Source organism: Symphalangus syndactylus, chromosome 5 (assembly GCF_028878055.3).
Source record: "Symphalangus syndactylus isolate Jambi chromosome 5, NHGRI_mSymSyn1-v2.1_pri, whole genome shotgun sequence".
Classification (NCBI taxonomy): Eukaryota; Metazoa; Chordata; class Mammalia; order Primates; family Hylobatidae; genus Symphalangus; species Symphalangus syndactylus.
The window spans coordinates 75,320,100-75,339,759 of NC_072427.2; the positions used below are offsets into that span (position 1 = coordinate 75,320,100).

At 36.8% G+C, this 19,660-nt stretch overlaps 1 pseudogene; it reads left to right on the forward strand.

Annotated features, from left to right (window-relative positions):
• Positions 1 to 1,561: 1,561 nt before the first annotated feature.
• Positions 1,562 to 19,660, forward strand: part of LOC129481651 (protein FRG1-like) — a 39,248-nt pseudogene continuing 21,149 nt past the window's right edge.

Here is a 19,660-nt window from a genome sequence, read left to right on the forward strand (position 1 = left end):
ATTTCAGAATTCTGCCTTTGCTGAAAGTGTTTGTTCCCTCCTCCTCTACTCATCAAGACCTGACTGCTTATGTAACTCCCTCAAACCACCAACACCTGGGAGGAGTTGAAAATGATTTTAATGAAGAAGAAAAGCTGATGTTTAATTTTCAACATTAAACAGCTTCTTCACCTAGTCCCTGCTTCAAGCTGACTTTCTGTCTACTTCTCTATTGGAAATGGAGCTTCCCTAAAGACTGCCTCAACGTCAGTTACCCAAAGGCCTTCTTTCCATCTTGTGCTCCTAAACTTCTACAATATTAGATGATACTACCCTTTCTGGAAATTCTCCTTAGCTTTGATTTTACAATTTTACTATAACTCCGTTTCATTCCTTCTTTATAGCCTTTCTTTTCTCTATCTCTTTACTGTAGACATATTGTACGGCTCTGTTCTTGACCTTCTGATCTCTCCACATTCATTCCCTCAGAGCATGTATCCATTTTCTTGGCGTCGGCCTTCCTGACTAGCTGATTATTACCGTCATATAACGATGTTGGTGATATAACCATGTTGGTGATGAGCATAGCTAACATATCCTAGGCATTTTCCATGTAGGTTATAATAAGCACCCTATATAATTCGTTCCATTTAATTCTTCAAACCTAAATGATACTATTACTAACCACATTGTATGAGATGCAGAAACTGAGATTTTCATCAAAACCATGGAAAGTCAACGTGAGGAGCCCCTGTGTGTCTCCTGTGTTAATGCCTCTGGGCATCATGGCATGTGGATTTCCGTGGAATGGGGATTGGGAAGCGCAGCACCGTGAAAACACCGGAAAATACGTTATGATAGCGGGTAAGGACGCTCATCTCTGCACATTGAGATGGTTTTGTGTCTGAGTCAGGTTTGAGATGGGACAATCCTGACTCCATGGTGCCACCAGGGATCACGAATTCAATAAGATCTTCGTGGATGCTTGGAACCCAACTGGTCTCCGTTTTCTACTTTAGGGAAAGAGCCACAGCTTGAGTGGGGTGGTTTTGGTGTCACATATGCGATCAATAATGCCCACCGTTTTGGTGTCACATATGCCATTAATAATACCCACCGCTGCAGAGGAATCACCGTAGACTACTCCTCGTTTCATCCCATGCTCTTGCGATTGATCCCTCTCACCCGTTTACTGATTTCATTCAAATTCTTCAGCGAGCACAGGACCCCGACTTGCCTTCTCTATCCTGGTTCCCATCACTCTGCTTTACATGCCTGGCCTGCTCGCTGCTCCTCACACCAGCGCTGCAGGGCTCTTTCCACGCCTCCGCCCTGTTTCCTCCATCAGACAGGACTAGATTCCTTCATTTCTGTCGGGCAAAAGCCTGCCCAGCGTTCAAGACCCTCCTCAGATGCCGCCTCTACGATTAGGCTTCTTCCTGACCCGAGCCTGTAACACGCGCCACCATAACTCTCCACCTCAGCCCACATTCCCACAGCACTCGCGACGTCCGCGCCCTCGACATGGCGCTTCATTCTATTTTAGGGTATTTCTTGCTTGTTTCCTGCACACACAGTCGCGCGAGGCACAGCCCCGAGTGACCTGCGCACGAGTGGCCCGCGCTTCCAGCCACGCCGCCGCAGGCCGGCGAGGGCAGCTCGAGCCGCTTCCCGCCCCTGCGGGGACCGTCGCCAGCCCGGAGCTCTAGCGGGAGGCCCTTCCACAGCGCGCCAGGCAGCCCCGCCACTTTCAGCACCGGCGCCTGGGGCGGGCTTTCCCCACCTCTGGGAGGCACGAATCCTCAGGGGCTCCTCCAGAGGGCGCCAGGGAGCAGCTGCGTGCGGACACCTTTCGGCCCTCTGCGGCCGCCGTAGCTCCCCCCACACCCCGCCGGCAGAAACCCGGAAGTGGAAATCTCAGCCATTCAGCGTTTGGGTGAAGACGAAGGCGGGTTCTGGACAGACATAGCATGTCAGGGAGTGTTTACTTCGCCTCCACTTCTGTTCCTCCCCGCCCTGGTGCGGCTCCGGGTCACATACTCGTCCTGAGCCAGCTTCAGCCTCTCCGCGCAGAAGTCTCCCGGAGCCATGGCCGAGTACTCTTATATGAAGTCTACCAAGCTCGTGCTCAAGGGAACCAAGGCGAAGAGGTGGGTCCTGCAGCTCCAGCGTGGAGCCTCCTCCGTTCTTTTCGGACGCACTGCACCCCCGCGAGTCCGGTGGAAGCTGTGGCGCGGAGAGCCGGCTTTGTGACCTCCCAGGCTTCGCCCTGGCCCCTGTCCGGGCTGGACGGAGGCCGGACCGCGGTTCCTGGTGCCTGTGCGGAGAGGGGCAGCCTCCCGCGCGGACGATCCTGGAAACAGGATAGACGGGCGGGTCCCAAGAGTTTGGGTCCCCTGAGGCATCTCTCCAGGCCTCTGCCTGGTGGATCTGTGTTAGTCTGATCTCGTAGTTCATAATAGTAACTTCCTTTAATAGGGATTATTCTTTTCTCCATTGTCTCTTCCTGAAAAAATTATTGATTAATTTTTTCTAAGCTAATATGTAGCGTGAAACCAGGATGAATCACACAGTGGTTGAGGCGTATATGGGCTTTGTTAGGGATATGGACTCGAACCTGCACTCTGTCATTTACTGACTTTGTAATTTGTGGCAAATTGGTTAATATGTCTGAACTTCCATTTACTCATTAAGAGATCAAATATCTTTGAACCTCCGTTTACACATTTATGCTTTCAGACCATTTGTTATACCTTTAGAACAATGAGGATTAAATGAGAGAACATATATGCAGTAAATTAAGCCAAATATGAGGAGGAGGTCGTAGTGGTAATTTATTAGCTCTTTAGGAGAAAACCTGTGCACTCATATCCCCACTTCTTTTTTAACTGGCAGATTTGCCCGAGGTTGACTGTACATACAAATATTGAGCATTTCCTCCTGGTCTCCGTGATAAACAGAGGTTTTGATATTTTTAGGCGAGATGGAAAGAAAGTATCAAGGAGTGAGTTGAAGCCACTGCACTTGAGAACCCTCTCGAGGAGTCTGGCCTCATGAAGATGCCAGAATAAATGGCAGGTATATCCTGAATGAATGTGAGATTTTTACTCTGTGAATTTCCTGTGAGGAGTGGCGAGTTATCTTCTGAAAACTTTATGATAAAAATGCAGACAAGAGTGTCTTAAGATTATCGTAATAATCATAATTAATGCTTATATAGCACTTTCAGTGTGCCCAGAAATTGTTGTAGGCACTTTGCACATTAACTTTTTTCAAATCGCTCTTGTTTTTTTATTTTTTTATTGAGATGTAATTCATAATTATAAAATTCACCCTTTTATACTGTCAGTGGTTTGTAGTATATATTCAAGAGGTTTACCACTGTCTAGTTGCTTAGCATTTTCATAACCTCAGAAGGAAATCTCTTCCTACCCATTAGAGCAGTCACATCCCATCCTCCCCCTCTCCTAGTCCTTGGCAACCACTAGTCTGCTATCCATGCGAAATTGCCTATTCTGAATATTTCCTAAGAAATCATGCAACATGTGGCCTTTTGTATCTGGCTTCTTTCACTTATAACATTCTTGAGGTCCATCATTGTTGTAGCACATGTTCCTTTTCATGGCTGCATAGTATTTCATTGTATGGATGTCACTTTTTTTCATCCATTCATCAGTTGATGAACATTTAGGTTGCTTCCCGTTTTTGACTATTGTGACTAATGCTAGTGTGAATATTCTTATGTAAGTATTTTTGTGGGTGTATGTTTTCATTTCCCTTGGGTGTACATACTTAGGAGTCAAATTGCTGGGTCATATGGTAATTCTTTGGCTTTTTGAGGAACCCCAAACTGTTTCCTGTAGATGCTGCACCATTTTACACTTCCACCAGCAATGTGTGAAGATACATATTACCTCTTAATCCTCACAATAGCCTTAAGAGTTAAGTTATTATCCTAATTTTTTAAGTGGGGAAACTGACTCACAGAGAGATTCAGTACGTTTTTCAAAAATCACAGAGCTAAGAAGTGACAGAATCAGGATTTAAAATCTGGCAGTGTGGCTCTACAATCTGCTTTGAACTTTAACATAATATGTACAAAGCCTGAAGCAACTTCTCAGTACTGTATTTAAGAGGGCATAGCAATGTAAGTCTTCCTAAATCAATAATTTATAAATGAAACAGCTTAAAAGACTTCCAAGTTTCAATCTTATGATATTTATATATCATACAAATCAATATACCTAAACTCATCTATATAAATTATGTCCTGTAGTAAGAAGAAAAAGAGCAAAGATAAGAGAAAAAGAGAAGAAGATGAAGAAACCCAGCTTGATATTGTTGGTGAGTCAGTTTTCAGTGCTCTATTCTGAAAAATGTTAACATTTATTGAGATCTCATTGAAAATATTTTCCTAGTTCGAAATTTATGATGTATTCATATTTGTCTTAAAGTGCTTAAATATTACCTACAGTTGTAAATTCCATTTATTCTTTAGCACAGTTGATGCTACTGATGCCTTTACTTCATTTTCAGAACAGAGCACAGGAGAGAAGAATTACAACTCTCTGACTTAGTAGGCACCATTAGACTGCTTAATAGCGGGAGATTCTGATACATGATTTTAAAGGCTTAATGTAAATGTTATTCAACCAAATATATTTTACAAGTTATTTTCTTTCAACATGTATACATTTTAGTTGTAGAAGTCAGTTGTCTCTTAAACGAAGTATCTTCACAGGAAAAATTATTTTGTGAACTCTGAAATGAATGAAAATTTTGAATACAATATCAGGGTAGCCTGTAAATGATACTAGAAATAAACTGACCCAAACACACTTAATTAGCCTATTTTCCGTTTAGTTGTTTCTATACTTTTTTTTTGTCTTTCAAAACTTGGCAAGTTGCATTTTGAATCTTCATAAATTATGGTAGCTTAAAAAATATATAAAATATGGAATGGTATAAAACTAATGTTCTGGAAGAATCATTGCTTTTGAAATGGCAAATCAACAATTCTAAAATTAGGGTAAATTTCTAGGGTAGATATGTAGATGTGGAATTGCTGTGTCAAAGGATACGTGAATGTTTAACTATATAAGAAACTGCCAAAAATTTTCTATAGTGGTTGTGCCATTTTACCCTCCCACCAAGAATTAATTAGTGCTCTAGTTACATCTTGGCCAAGAGTTGATGGTGTTATCAGTCTTTTCTCCCAGTCTGAGTTTTACCTTTTCTGTTTCTTAATGGTGGTTTTTGGATGGACAGCTTTTTTCTTTTTTTTTTTTTTAGATGGAGTCTCGCTCTGTTGCCCAGGCTGGAGGGCAGTGGTGCGATCTTGGTTCACTGCAAGCTCCACCTCCTGGGTTCACGCCATTCTCCTGCCTCAGCCTCCCAAGTAGCTGGGACTACAGGCACCCGCCACCACGCCCAGCTAATTTTTTGTGTTTTTCGTAGCGACGGGATTTCACCATGTTAGCCAGGATGGTCAGAAGCTTTTAATTTTTATAAAGCTTAGTTTATTTTTTTTTGTTTTGTGGTTACTGCCTTATCTCTTTGATCTAAGAGATCTTTACTTACCCCAAAGTGAGGAAAATATTCTACATTGTCTTTTAGAGGCATCATAGTTTTAGTTTTTACATTAAATCTGTGATTAATCTCAAATTAATTTTTGGCATGGTGTAAGTTCGGTTTCAAGATTTACTTTTTTTTTTTTTTTAACAGCTTGATAGCCATTTGTGCCAGCACCACTGGTGGTTTCCTTTTGCATTAATCCAGTTTGGTATCTTCATAAAAAATCAATTAACTTTCTATGTATTGGTCTATTTCTGGACTCTGTTCTATTGATTGTCTGTTTTTCTGTTGGTATATTTCTCTAGATTGCTATAATTTTATGAAGTCTTGAGATCAGGTAGTGTGAATCCTCCAACTTTGTACTTATTAACTATTAACTTATTAATATCTACAGTGAAGCCTGTTGGATTTTCTCAGAGAATTGTATAGAGTCCGGATCATTTGGGGGAGAATCAACATCTTAATATTGGGCCTCAATATTTCATAATTTTCAATGTAGCAGTCTTGCATGCCTGTTTAAACATTTATTCTTAAGTATTTTATAATTTTACACTACTGTCTATTGAACTTTTGAATTTGATTTTCCAGTTGTTTGCTGTCAACATGTAGATATGCAATTGATTTTTGTGTAGTGACTTTGTAGTCTGATAAGTCTGTTTCACTTATTACTTCTAGTGGTTTGCTTATATAGAAAACTAAGAAATTTGCAATTTTGTTTCCTGTGACTATCGTTTTACTTCTTTCTTTCTAATCCTTGTGTCTTGTCTTGCTTTTTATTGCTTTATTATACTGTCCAGGACTTACATAGTGTTGAACAGAAATCATGAGAATGGGCATAATTGCATTCTTCCCAAGCTTAGGCAGAAAGCTTTCAGTAGTCCACCATTTGGTATGATGTCTGTAGGATCTGCAGAGAAAACCTTTATCAAAATGAGGTTCCTTTTAAACTTTGTTTCTTGGGAGTTTTTATCATAACGATGTTTAATGCTGTCAAATGCCTCTTTCTGTATCTGTTGAGATGATCATACAACTTTCTTCATTCTGCCAATGAATTACATTGGTTTCATTTTCAACTTTTAAACTAACTTTACATCCCTGAGATAAACCCCACTTGGTTGTAGTGTGTTATCCTTTGGGGTATTGCTAGATTTGATTTCTAGATTTTTTTTTTTTTAAGATTTCTATATTGGTGTTGATGGGAGATATTGGACTTTTGTATCCTTTTCTTGTAATGGCTTTATTTGATTTTGGTGTCAAGGTGTTTTTGGGTGTCATAAAATTAGATGGGAAGTGCTGTCTCCTTCCCTGTTTTTGGAAATCGCTTTGTAAGATGGGTATGATTTCTTCCTTACGTGTTTGATAGGATTTACCAGTGAAGTCATCTGAACCTAGAGGGTTTTGTTTGGTTTGGTTTTAGTTTTTTGTGGGAAAATTAAGATTTTTTAAGAGATATTTTCAGATTTTTCTGTTGTCAGTTTTGGTAATTTGTGTCTTTTAGGAAAATTTCATTTCATCCAAGTTGTTGGATTTATTGGCATAAAATTGTTCAGAATATTCCTTTAATATCCTTTTAATGTCTGTAGAATCTAATCTGTATTGCAATCTCTTCATATTGGTAATTTGTGTTTTTTCTATTTTTTCCTGGATCAGTCAGTCTAGCTGGAGGCTTATCTTTATAAGATCATTTATTTTAGATCATTAATGATCTTTTAGTACAGGGGTATTCAATCTTTTAGCTTCCCTGGGCCACAATGGAAGGAGAAGAATTGTCTTGGGCCACACATGGAATACACTAACGATAAGCTGATGAGCCAAAAAAAAAAAAAAAAAAGCAAAAAAATCTCATAATGTTTCAAGAAAGCTTATGAATTTGTGTTGGGCTGCATTCAAAGCTGGCCTGGGCCACATGCAGCCCTGAGGTTGAACATGCCTGTTTCAGTATTACTTAGTTTCTCTTGTTTTCATTTTCTGTTTAATTTATTTTCAATCTTTTTTTTTTCCTCCCTTTAACTTTTCAGTTTACTTTGCTCTTGTTTTATTGCTTCTTAAGAAGGGAGTTAGATCTCTTTATTCCACTTTAATTGTAGTTATAGTCAACACATTTTGTTTTCATTTTCATTCCATTCAAAATATCATCTAGTTTTCCTTGTGATTTTTCTTTTCATGGAAACTTGGGTTATTTAAAAGTGTATTTTTTTTAATTTCTACTACATAGAGATATTATAGGTACGTTATTGTTGATGATTTCTAATTCATTTATAATATAGTTGGAGAACATACTTTCTTAGTGAATTTCCATGTACACTTGCAAAGAATGTGTATTCTGCAGATGTTGGTTAAGGGTTTTTTTGTTTTTTTTTTTTTTGGAAATGAAGTCTCGCTCTGTTGCCCAGCAGGCCGGAGTGCAGTGGCGTGATCTCGGCTCACTGCAGCCTCCGCCTCCCAGGTTCGAGTGATTGTCCTGCCTCAGCCTCCAGAGGAGCTGGAATTACAGGCACCTGCCACCACGCCTGGCTAATTTTTTTTATATTTTTAATAGAGACGGAGTTTCACCACATTGGCCAAGCTGGTCTCAAACTCCTGACCTCAGGCGATCCACCCACCTCAGCCTCCCAAAGTGCTGGGATTATGGGCACGAGCCGCGGCACCCAGCGGTTCAGTTTTCTTTAGATGTCAGTTAGATCAACTGGTGGAGCTTGTGACTATGCACATCTTCTGTGTCCTTACTGATTTTTTACTCATCCTAAAATGTATTGAGAGTTATGTTAAAATCTCCAGCTGTAATTCTAGATCTGTCCACTTGAGCAGTTTTTGCTTAAAGTATTCTGAAGCTGTCATGTGTACACATTTAGGATTGTTAAGTCTTCCTTATAAATTCAGTCTTTCATTTTCATAACATTTTAACCTTTATTTCTGTTTAATGTCTTGATGCCTAATTAAATTGTTTGACCAGCCTTTTGCTCCTGTCAAGCCTGGGCCTTTGTTAGTTTGTGCTTACTTATTAGAGTTTTGCCCATAGACTTAGACAGTGACTCTTACTCTAGGAAACGTTCATCCTCATGGGCCTCAGCCACATGTTCTAGGTCTACTTGGTGAGTTCTCTCCACTCTGCTGTGTCCCAAATTTGTGTGATCTCTGGCATCTCCAGTCAGCCCTCAGAAGTGCCAGCCACTCTGCAGAGGCCTTGTGGAGCCTGCCTACTGTATGTACTCCCCCCAGCCCTTGGCCCCAGACCTGCAGAGAACGTCTGCATACTCTTTTGAGGCCTCACCTGTATGTAGTTCCCTCTTCTCCAGTACCTTATTCTCTAAACTCCCAACATGTTAGCACTGCAAGACTCTCAGCTTAGTGACAGTGACATTGCCTCATTTTTGGAGTCTCTACCTCTCTCTGTGTGGTCAAGAAACTGCCATTGGACAGAAAACAGAAGTGTGTGTGAGATTTGCCTCCTGTGTTTTCCTGTTGTCAAATATCACAGTCCTGTTCTGCCTGTGTTCCAATCCCCGAAAACAGTTTTCTCAAATATTCTATCCAGTTTCAGTTTTCTGGCTGGTCATGGTGGAAAGGCAAATCCATCTTGGCTGGAAGGGGAAGTCCTTCTGCGTCTTTTTCTCTTTGTCCTTCTACCTTCTTTTGCATTGTGGATTTTCTAAACTTGCCTTATAAGTAAGCATGTGCCTATTTGTGAAGGGAAAGAAAAAACCTTTTAATTTTTTAAAGCTGTTTTGTTGGTTCCTCATAAGGATCTGAAGGGATTGGTAAATAGGATGAAAGAAATTCTGTCTTTCACATGGAGAATACCATGTGTGACATTAATAAAAATGAGCATGTCTGTAAGCAAAGAGTTTCACTGAGCTCTGCTAGATTCAGAAGCAATTGAACTTACAACATTGTAGTTTGCAAAACACATATTTTATTTACCCAGGAACTAAAGCTAAGTAAGCTATGGGTTAATAGAAGGTTTGTGAAGGGTACTTAGACTACAGTAAGACTGGGGAAGAAAATTCCATTTCCAAATCTAAGATATATCATTCCTTTGTGCCAAGCACATAATGAAGGTAGAGATTTAAGGGGGCCCTTAGCACAGAAGCACTGGGTTAGTCAGAAGGTGAGGTGAGCTGTCACACAGCCTTGATGCTAGAATGAGGGTGCCCTGGTAGTATCTTATCAGCCATGACACTGGTGCATCGGGCCATTTTTTTTTTTTTGTTTTGAGACAGGCTCTTGCTTTGTTGCTCAGGCTGGAGTGTAGTGACGTGATCATGGCTCAGTGCACCCTCGACCTCGTAGACTCAAGCAATCCTCTCACCTCAGACTCCTGAGTAGCTGGGACCACAGGCTCGTACCACCATACCCAGCTAATTTATTAATTTTTTTGTAGAGGTGGGGATCTCCTTTTGTTGCCTAGGCTGATTTTGAACTCCTGGGCTTAAGTGATTCTCCTGCTTCCACCTCTCAAAGTGCTGGGATTACAGGCATGCCAGACATATATAAACATTCTAAACTATGTGAAAAACTTTGTTATGCATTGTGAGACAACACAGCAGGAATATTTGACCATGTGCCTAAGGTTTAAAAGGAAATAACTTTAATCATATGTCTAAATAGCAAGTAATATTTTACAGTGGATTCTCTTAAATTCAGCTTGGGCGTCTGCAGCATATATACAGCTTGAGCTGTAACCTGATATAAAGACAGGGAACTTCAGTGTCCACTGTTCTTAGGATCCACTGCTTTTTCACAGCTAAAACCCCAGAGTGGCACCGTTAACTATTATGTTACTTTAGTCGTTAAACATATAAGCCTACCTCCAAAGGTTGAATATAGGCCACTTGCAGAAAATAGGCAGAATGCTCACATTTAATTCTTGATGATACTGTGTTTAGCTTTATTCTTTGAAATCTCATTGAGAAAAAATATTGGCATCTGCTCAAAGTAATTTTTTCAGTTGGCAATATCATAAGTAATGTTATTGTATCATTTCCCTACTTGGACAGAGTGTGAAAATTTTGAGGAGCTTGTCTGCCAGAAATTTCTTCTTCATTTGCAAAGCATTAATGAGATATTATATTTCAATGATTTTATTTTAATATTAAGTGTACTTGGTGAACGTGGCATAGAACATACAAAATAAAACTAATTTAAAATCATTAATTATTACATGTATAAGAAAGACATGCTAACCATAACACTGTTCATAATGATTCTGGATGAAGCATTATTTCTTTTACTGAAAACAATTGTAGCTATAACTCAATTATCTAAATTGTCATTAGTTTTACTGCTTTCTAATCATCTTTAGCTGAAATTTTAACTTTGATTAATTTTCTTTTTCTCCATTGGTTTTTTGTGTGTGTGGAGGTAAAATATACAAAATATAGAATTTGCCAGTTTTTCTATTTTTACGTGTACACTTCAGTGGCATTTAAATACATGCACCATTTTACCTTCCCACCAGCATTGCACAGGGTTTCAGTTTCTCCACATCCTGCCCAACATTTGGTTTTCTGGTTTTCTTTGTTTCTGTTTTTAGTTTGTTTGTTTTGATAATAGCTATTCTAATGGGTGTGAAGTGGTATTGCATTATGGTTTTGATTTATATTTCCCTAGTGACTAGTGATGTTGAGCATCTTTTCAAGTGCTTATTGGCCATTCGTATATCATCTTTGGAGCAACATCCGTGTATATCCTTTGCCCAGTTTTGAATTGTGGTATTTGTCTTTTTGGAGTTCTCTATATAGTCTGGATATTAATTCCTTATACTGTATGTAGTTTACAAATATTTTCTCCATTCTCTGGGTTGCCTTTTACTCTGTTGAGAGTGGTTCTTGATGCACAAAAGTTTTTAATTCTGATAAAGTCCAGTTTGTCTATGTTTTCTTTTGTTGCCTGTGCCTTTGATATTCTATACAAGAAATCATTGCCAAATTCATTGTCGTGAAGCTGTTCCCATTTTCTTCTAAAAGTTTTCTAACTTTAGCTCTTATATTTAGGTCTTTGGTCTATTTTAAGTTACTTTTTGTATTTGGTGTTAGATAAGGGTCCAACTTCATTTTAGCTAAAATTCTATGTATTTTAAAATAGACTATGAAAAGCATGAAATGTTTAGTTGAATGGAAAATTTTGTGCAATGGAATTAACTGAATCTTTAAAACCTTTTTATTATGGAAATATCCAAACTCTTCCATACATAGAATATAATGAATCCCCCATGTGCCCCGGCCCCAGCATTATCAATATTTTGCCAATCTCATTGCATTTACATACATACCCACACACACATTTTTTCCTTGAAAATTTTAAGTAAAATCACAGATATTGTCATTTTACCCATAAGTACATAAATGTGCATTTCTTAAAGTGGTATGTCTTTCAACTGTTTTGTTCTTTATACATTATACTATGTCATTATCAGACCTTGTAAAATTAACAGGAATTCCTTAATATGTCATATCCAGTTAATGATTGACTCATTTCTACTCTAGTTAAAGTACAATTTAGGAGGAGGTTTGAGGATATTTTTTAACATTAAGATATAAACTTTTATTACAACTGCTAAAATAATTGTTGCTTGAGTCTAGCATTTCTATTGGCAAAATGGAAATTAGTAAACATAGACATAGATTCTGCTCGTTTTGCTTTCAATCTAAAATCATAGTTAAGATTACTGGCCAGGCGCGGTGGCTCACACCTGTAATCCCAGCCCTTTGGGAGGCAGAGGCAGGTGGATCACGAGGTCAGGAATTCAAGACCAGCCTGGCCAATGTGGTGAAACCCCGTCTCTACTAAAAATATACAAAAAATTATTTGGGCATGGTGGCAGGCGCCTGTAACCCCAGCTACTCGGGAAGAGGCAGAGAATCATTTGAACCCGGGAGGGAGAGGTTGCAGTGAGCCAAGATCACGTGACTGCACTCCAGCATGGGCGACAGAGCGAGACTCCATCTCAAAAAAAAAAAAAGATTACTGTGCTAGAAAGTCTTCCTGTGGAGGCATTTTTCAGAAATATTATGATAGGCATTGCCTCTGGAAAGCACGCATGAATAGATGGCTGGGGTGTATCATGAGAGAGACCGTTCTCCATATATCACTTTGTACCTTCACATGTTGCCTTTTGTTTTGTTTTGGTCTTTTTTTGAGACAGGACCTTGCTCTGTCACTCAGGCTAGTGTGCACTGGCGTGACCATAGCTCAGTATAACCTTGAACTCCTGGGCTCAAGTGATCCTCTTTCCCACCTCCTCGAGTAGCTGGGATTACAGGCATGCACCCCCAAGCCTGGCTGTATGTTGCTGTTTTGTGTTTTAAAAACCTAATCCTGACTGTGCTGGTAGTCGCATGAATCTGTGCACATACATGCAAACAAGTACATGTAAAACTGGTGAAATCTGAATAAGCTTCATGGATTATATCAATGTCAGTTTCCTGATTCTAACAGTGTATGATACTTATGCAAGATGTCATCATTGAGACAAAGTGAGTAAAGAATATGTGAGATCTTTGTATTACTTCTTACAACTGCAAAATAAAAAGGTTTTAAAACTAAGTTATAAATAACAAAGAACTCTATGTCAAAACTAAAATATAAAGTTGAAATATCAATTTTATTTTTTAGGAATCTGGTGGACAGTAACAAAATTTTGTGAAATTTCGGGAACCATAGTCATTGAAATGGATGAGGGAACCTATATACATGCACTCGACAATGGTCTTTTTACCCTGGGAGCTCCACATAAAGAAGGTTTGTGTCTGGAAGGGAAGAGGCTGCCACAAGTATAGATTTTAGGACATTCATTCACTTAGGCCAAACTCTAGTCTCAAACATTTTCCAAAGGAATGGAAGCATTGCATTTGACTCTTCCATTTTTTTTTTAATTCCTTAATATTTACCAGCCATTGGCAAGTCTCTCTTTCTAATATAAGCATTTGAAAACATTCCGTATAGTTCCAGAAGAGTATCTTTGGAAATAAAAACAACATGAATAATTAAAATAGTAAGTAGAAAGAAAAAAGAAAACCTATTTGAGTCAAAAATGTTTGAATTTCTTTTTTATTCAGACCTATTACCAAAACTAACCTGGGTGCGTTTAACAATTTGAAGTTTCCTCATTTTCTTTAGCCCATTAGAGGAAGCACTAATGAGATACAAAGTAATTAGAAGATAAAAAGCAGCATCGTTTGGTTAGCGACGCCATCCCTTGAATAAATGAAAGCATTTAGCTTTTTAAATAAGTGCTTATTTATGACTGTATTTTAAAACATAAAGAGAAGCTATCTCGAAAGTTACTAAATAAGCATTATATCACCCTGTCTTACTCAGTATATAAAATTAGCACTGTAGTTAAAAGAAGGTAAAATAGATCTTGATTCCAAAGATACAGTATTACAGTGACATCAGTATATCTGAATATTCTTACATTTAATTGCAGAAGAAAATAGCCACATTTTTTAAAGCAAAATAATCTCTTTATATTTATAGCAAATGTCAATTTTATTTTCAGATGTTTTTTCTCCAATAGTTGATGAGTCCTCCAGAGCAGTTTACGGCTGTCAAATGATCTGATTCCAGGTGAGCTTATGTTGTAATATAATTAGTAACCAGTTATTTTAAAAATTTAATTGTATTCATTTAAAATTTTAGTATCTGTCTTACTTAAGCCCACAGGGTAATTTTGATATAAAAAAAGAAATATCCTTTTTGAAAAGTAGATTTTGTGATCACTTTTAGTGGATTTCCTGTCAATATATAATTGTAGGCTGGAAAAAAGATATGTAAGTTAAAAAATGAAGATTAATAATTTCACACACCAAATAAGATAGATTAAAAAATCAAATAGTACAAAACCTGGTTCACTGTTGCTATGATATTTAAACTCACTGTTTGGAAGTCTAATGACAAACAGGAAGACTAAAAAAAGGAATATTATTGAAACCAGCAGAGAATGTTACAGCATCATAACGACCAAAAGAATATTTTTACTCACTATTTTTACGGTCATTTTATAAAGTAACCTTTTTTATTCTCACCTTGTGCAGAAGTATAGAATGATTCTTTGGGAAAAAGATACTGAAAGTGAATTTACATATTTTAGTAATTGGTTATATCAACATGATAATGATTTCTGTTATATAATCATTAACATATAAAGGAGTAAAAGTCAATTCTGGCATCCCAGGGGATTCTTGGTAAGGTAAAAGATTAGAAATCATAATTTTAAAAAATCACATTAAGATGATTATTTCTATACTTTCTTTGAAAGTCTGATAAGTATGGTGAAAGACAAAGAATCAAAGCAGAGGAAGAAAAAATTCAGTAGTTTTAAACTGCTTTACAATTATAAACAAAAAAGGATTATAAAGAAAATTAACTGACAAATGAGGAAAATATTTGCAACAATCTTAATAGGCAGTGAGTTCTTACTCTTCATGTGTATCTTGTATAGAATTCATAGCACTGAAGACCCCAGTAGAAAAATTGTGAACAGTCAAATCTCAATAGAAAAATGGACAAGGGACATTATCAAATAATCTAAAAACTAAAAAGGAAAGGAAAATAAAAACAATTGTTATTCTAGTTAACTACTAAAATGCAAATTAATAGGATACTATTTTTTTCCATATCAGGTTTTCAAGTATTATTTTAGAGTCATAATGTTTAAAAAAAAATCCATGATACAAAACATACTCTGTTAATTTGAGGTAAGAATTTAAATGGAAGCAGCGTTTTCTGGAAAACAGTTTGATGACATAAGAACTTTATAGTTTATACCCTTTGATCCAAGTATTTCTAGGAATTTTCTCTAAGGATAAATCAGTTTTATGTACAGAATAGATGTAAATAGAACTATTTATGATAAGAGAAAAAGTAAGTTTTAGTAATTTATTATTGAACTTTAAAGAGGTATAATTGAAGAATGATGAATTTTGAAAATATATGTTATGTAATATATAAGGTACAATGTTTATATTAAAAAAGCAAAATATAAAACTAAATTTAAAACTGCACGGTCCAATATGGCAACAACTAGTCACATGTAGTTTTTTTTTTTTTTTTTGAAGGCACAGAGTCTCACTCTGTCACCCAGGCTGGAGGGCAGTGGTGTGATCATAGTTCACTATAACCTCAAATTTCTGGGCTCAAGCAATCCTCCTGCATCAGCCTCCCAAGTAGCTGGTATTACATGCTCACACCACCATGCCCAGCTAATTTTTTAAATTTTTTGTAGAGATGGGGTCTCACTATGTTGTCCAGGCTGATCTTGAATTTCTTGCCTCAAGCAATTCTCCCATTGGCTTCCCAAAGCACAGAGATTATAGGAGTGAGTCACCACTCAGCCACATGCATCTTTTGAACACTTGGAATATGTCCAGTCTGAAATTTTAAATATGTACACACCCACCCACACACATACACATGTCCTGTTTTGATGTTCTATAATTAATTTTCTCTCAGTTTTTAACTTTTGTCTATCTTATTAATGTACAGAATCACCCTGAAATCTGGCTATGGACAATATCTTGGTATAAATTCAGATGAACTTGGTGGGCGTTCAGATGCAATTGGACCAAGAGAACAATGGGAACCAGTCTTTCAAAATGTAAGTGCTGTTATTGTTTATAAAAACTTCCTGTCAGTTTAACAGAAAGTCTGTGACAGTCAATCATAATATATTTAAAAAGAAAATGTAGGATGCAATAGTATAATACATTAAATTGGAATAAATCCATAGGAACATAGAGCCTTAAAGAGATCTCAAAATATAGTGCAACAAAAATAGCATTAGTACTTTTGCCCACAATTATTTCTGTATACCCTTATTGCCTAGATATGGATCTCATTTCCATTAAAGAACCAGTCAATTTTAGGTCTCAGAGTAGGAAAACAGAATAGTCCCTAAGTATCTTCTTTGTAGCAGAAATCATGGATGATTTCAGAAGCATTAGAGAGTGTCAGCGAACAGTGGAGCTTGCTAAGACCAAGTTGTGACAATCTGTGTGTAAAATAAATAATAATAGTTCATTGAAGTAAATTATCTCTAAAAGACTTTCAGTTCATAAGCTTAAAATAGTGTACGAAAAGATAGTTTTAATATAAGAAGAAAAAAGATAATATACTAATTCTTAATTTCAGCAAGTAGACAGCTGTAGTATGTGGATGTTTTGTTAAATCCTTGTTGATACAGAATACATAATTTCCTTTTTCTGTTTGTGTGAGAAGCAAAGATTGAACAAAAATATGTGAGTGCTAAATAGTGTTTAAAAAGTAGATAACTATATCAAAAACAGTAAGGACTACTGGGCACCAGGCAGAACAAATAGAAGATAAGCTTAGCCTTTCAGTAGCAGCTTTGGTAGTATACAATAATGAACTGAAAATAGGAACTCAGCAGTGTTTTCTAAGATGACAGATTAAACAAACATCCCACCAGAAAGAGGTAATCACTTAGACTGATTTCCTCATCCCTTATGATAAAATATTAAGTCAGTGACTTGAAAACTATTTTGACCCAATCCACTGAGAAATGCATTTTTACATTGCAGCCCAGCACACACACATGTATAACTGAAGCAAGAGTTGTACTTAACAATACTTATCCGTGTGTTATGCACCTTGATATTTCTTATTCTCTTTTACGCCTTCCTCTGTGTGTCTGTGTATATTCCTTCCCCCCCCCCACCCACCCAATACCATTCAGGAAACACTACATTGATTTCATTACCTGCTAATCTGTTGCAACCCCTTTGAGATGATCCTACTAGTTATGATGAGGTACTTCTAATAAAAGTTATACCAGTAGAAAATGCCAATATTTCATAAGGCCAGGATGATGACTTAGATAGTACTAATAATACAACACTTAGGAAAGTTCATTTCATTTTATTTTTAGGAAGGACACTAAGTTTCAAAAATTTTAAATTTAAATGAAAGAGGTTCTTAAAACTCTATTGCAAAAAGGACGCAGCTGAATAATCTGTGGCACAGGTTTAAATCGCCTTGGACCACACCGCCATGTTCCAGGGCTCACCAGGAGCCATCCAGATGAGAGACCACCCAGCCCTTGTGACTTGACTAAGAAATTAAATCCATGTTATCAGCACGTTTTTAACTGGATGTGATATAAGGTTAACATATTTTGTAATCATTGTATTTATAAATATTTTGTCTAAGTGTTATGGTATTCCAGGTTTTCCAAAAAAACAACCAAATACAAGTTATAAATAAACATTATATTTGTTAAGGGAGTTAAGCTAACCAAATTTATAACCCAGATTTAGATACACAAGAAAATCACTTTTTAAAGTTTTGTTTAATAGAAAGCAGTGTAATACATCAGACGTTAAGCAACTAAAAAAGTATATGAATATTTACTTTCACACACAAAAATCCCTCAGACATTGATTCTTAAATTCGAAACACCAAAGGATTGTATATACCTTTTCATGTTTTCTAATTGTGAAGAAAATAAATTTTACTTAAAATGCTAATATTTGAAAAAAGTATGCATTCATAATTATGTTGTTGTCTTTAAAGTTAACTTTTCAAACTGAACTAAATCAGTTTTATCTTCAGTAGAGCTTTTAGAAAGGAAGCAATCTTACCTTATCTAATTAGAAGTTAGTCCTACTAGGAAGATACACTACAAATGTTTATTGTGGTAATCTTTGAATAGTAAAATGAAAGGTGATTTTGGTTTCCTTTTCTGTATGTTCTTGTATTATATTTTTAAGTTTTTTCTCTAAGTTATTTTCTGTGATTTTTAAATCAGGGAGGAAAAATTAATTCAGTCTAAACACTTAATGTTTCTTCTTCAAGAAGTATTCTCATGGCTATTTCGTTATTTTGTTTCACTTAGGGGAAAATGGCTTTGTTGGCCTCAAATAGCTGCTTTATTAGATGCAATGAAGCAGGGGACATAGAAGCAAAACGTGAAACAGCAGGAGAAAAAGAAATGGTCAGGGTAACTCAAGGTAACGATGACATTTTCTACAGGTGACTACATTCACACATGCGATGTGACTGTATCACTTAAAAATGTTAAGTCATCACTTACTGTCACTTTAAAGATTTACTTAATAGCTTTTTGTAATGTGGTGTTTCAAATAGACTCATTTTTAATTATAAATCCTATAGTTGATGGCTCATTTATACAATGTGGTAGAGATATGAGTGCATCTAGGAGCTACCTTGCCATTATCTCCATGGATTAGTATCTTTTTCTGGTAGTCCCACATGCTCTTTTTAGGATTTCATGTTCTTGTTTTCTTGCTTGTATTTTAAAATCTAATTTTTAAAAATAGATAACATGTACACGTGATCCAATATTTTCAAATAAAAGCATTTGAAGACATATGCCTGCCATGCGTCTTACTCACCTGTGTCCCAGCTCCTGTTCCTCTTTCCCTTTGTTTTGTTCTTTTTATAGGCTCCTAAAAATTCTTTATAAACATATGAATATATTTATAATTTTTAACTGTCTTACACTAAAGGTAGCCTCCTCTATATTCTTCTCAACTTTGATTTTTTTTTCCTTAAAATTGTATCTTGGAGAGTTTTCTACTATTAATTTGAATGTAGAAAGTTTTCTCTTTTTCTTGCTTTTCCTCTCTTTCTCTTTTTTAACAACCACATAATACTCCATTTTAGGGATGTACCTTTATTTTGTCTCTTATAGATAGAAATTTAGGCTGTTTCCAGTCTTTTGCTCTTATAAACAGTGCTGCAGTACATAACATTGAATATGCATCAATTTGTAGATGTGCAGGTGGACCTGAAGATAAATTTCCAGAAGCAGAATTACCAGGTCAGGGGCATACACATTTGTATTTATGTAATGCTTGAGCTTCTGTGATGATAATCACTCTATGAAACATAAAAAATCAGAACTTCTGGGGCCTTAGCCTTTACATTTTAAAAATATTTTTATTAATAGTACCTGTCTTCTTTGCATTAGGAGAAATATGAATCACATAAAACATTATTTTTATTTTATTTTTAAAATTTGTGTGCATCACTAAGCTGGAAATAAAAATTCCTTGTTCCAGGCTAAATTCCCTCATCCGTTGTCAGACGTGTTATCCATTGCACCAGTGGCCTGTGCCCTCCCTAA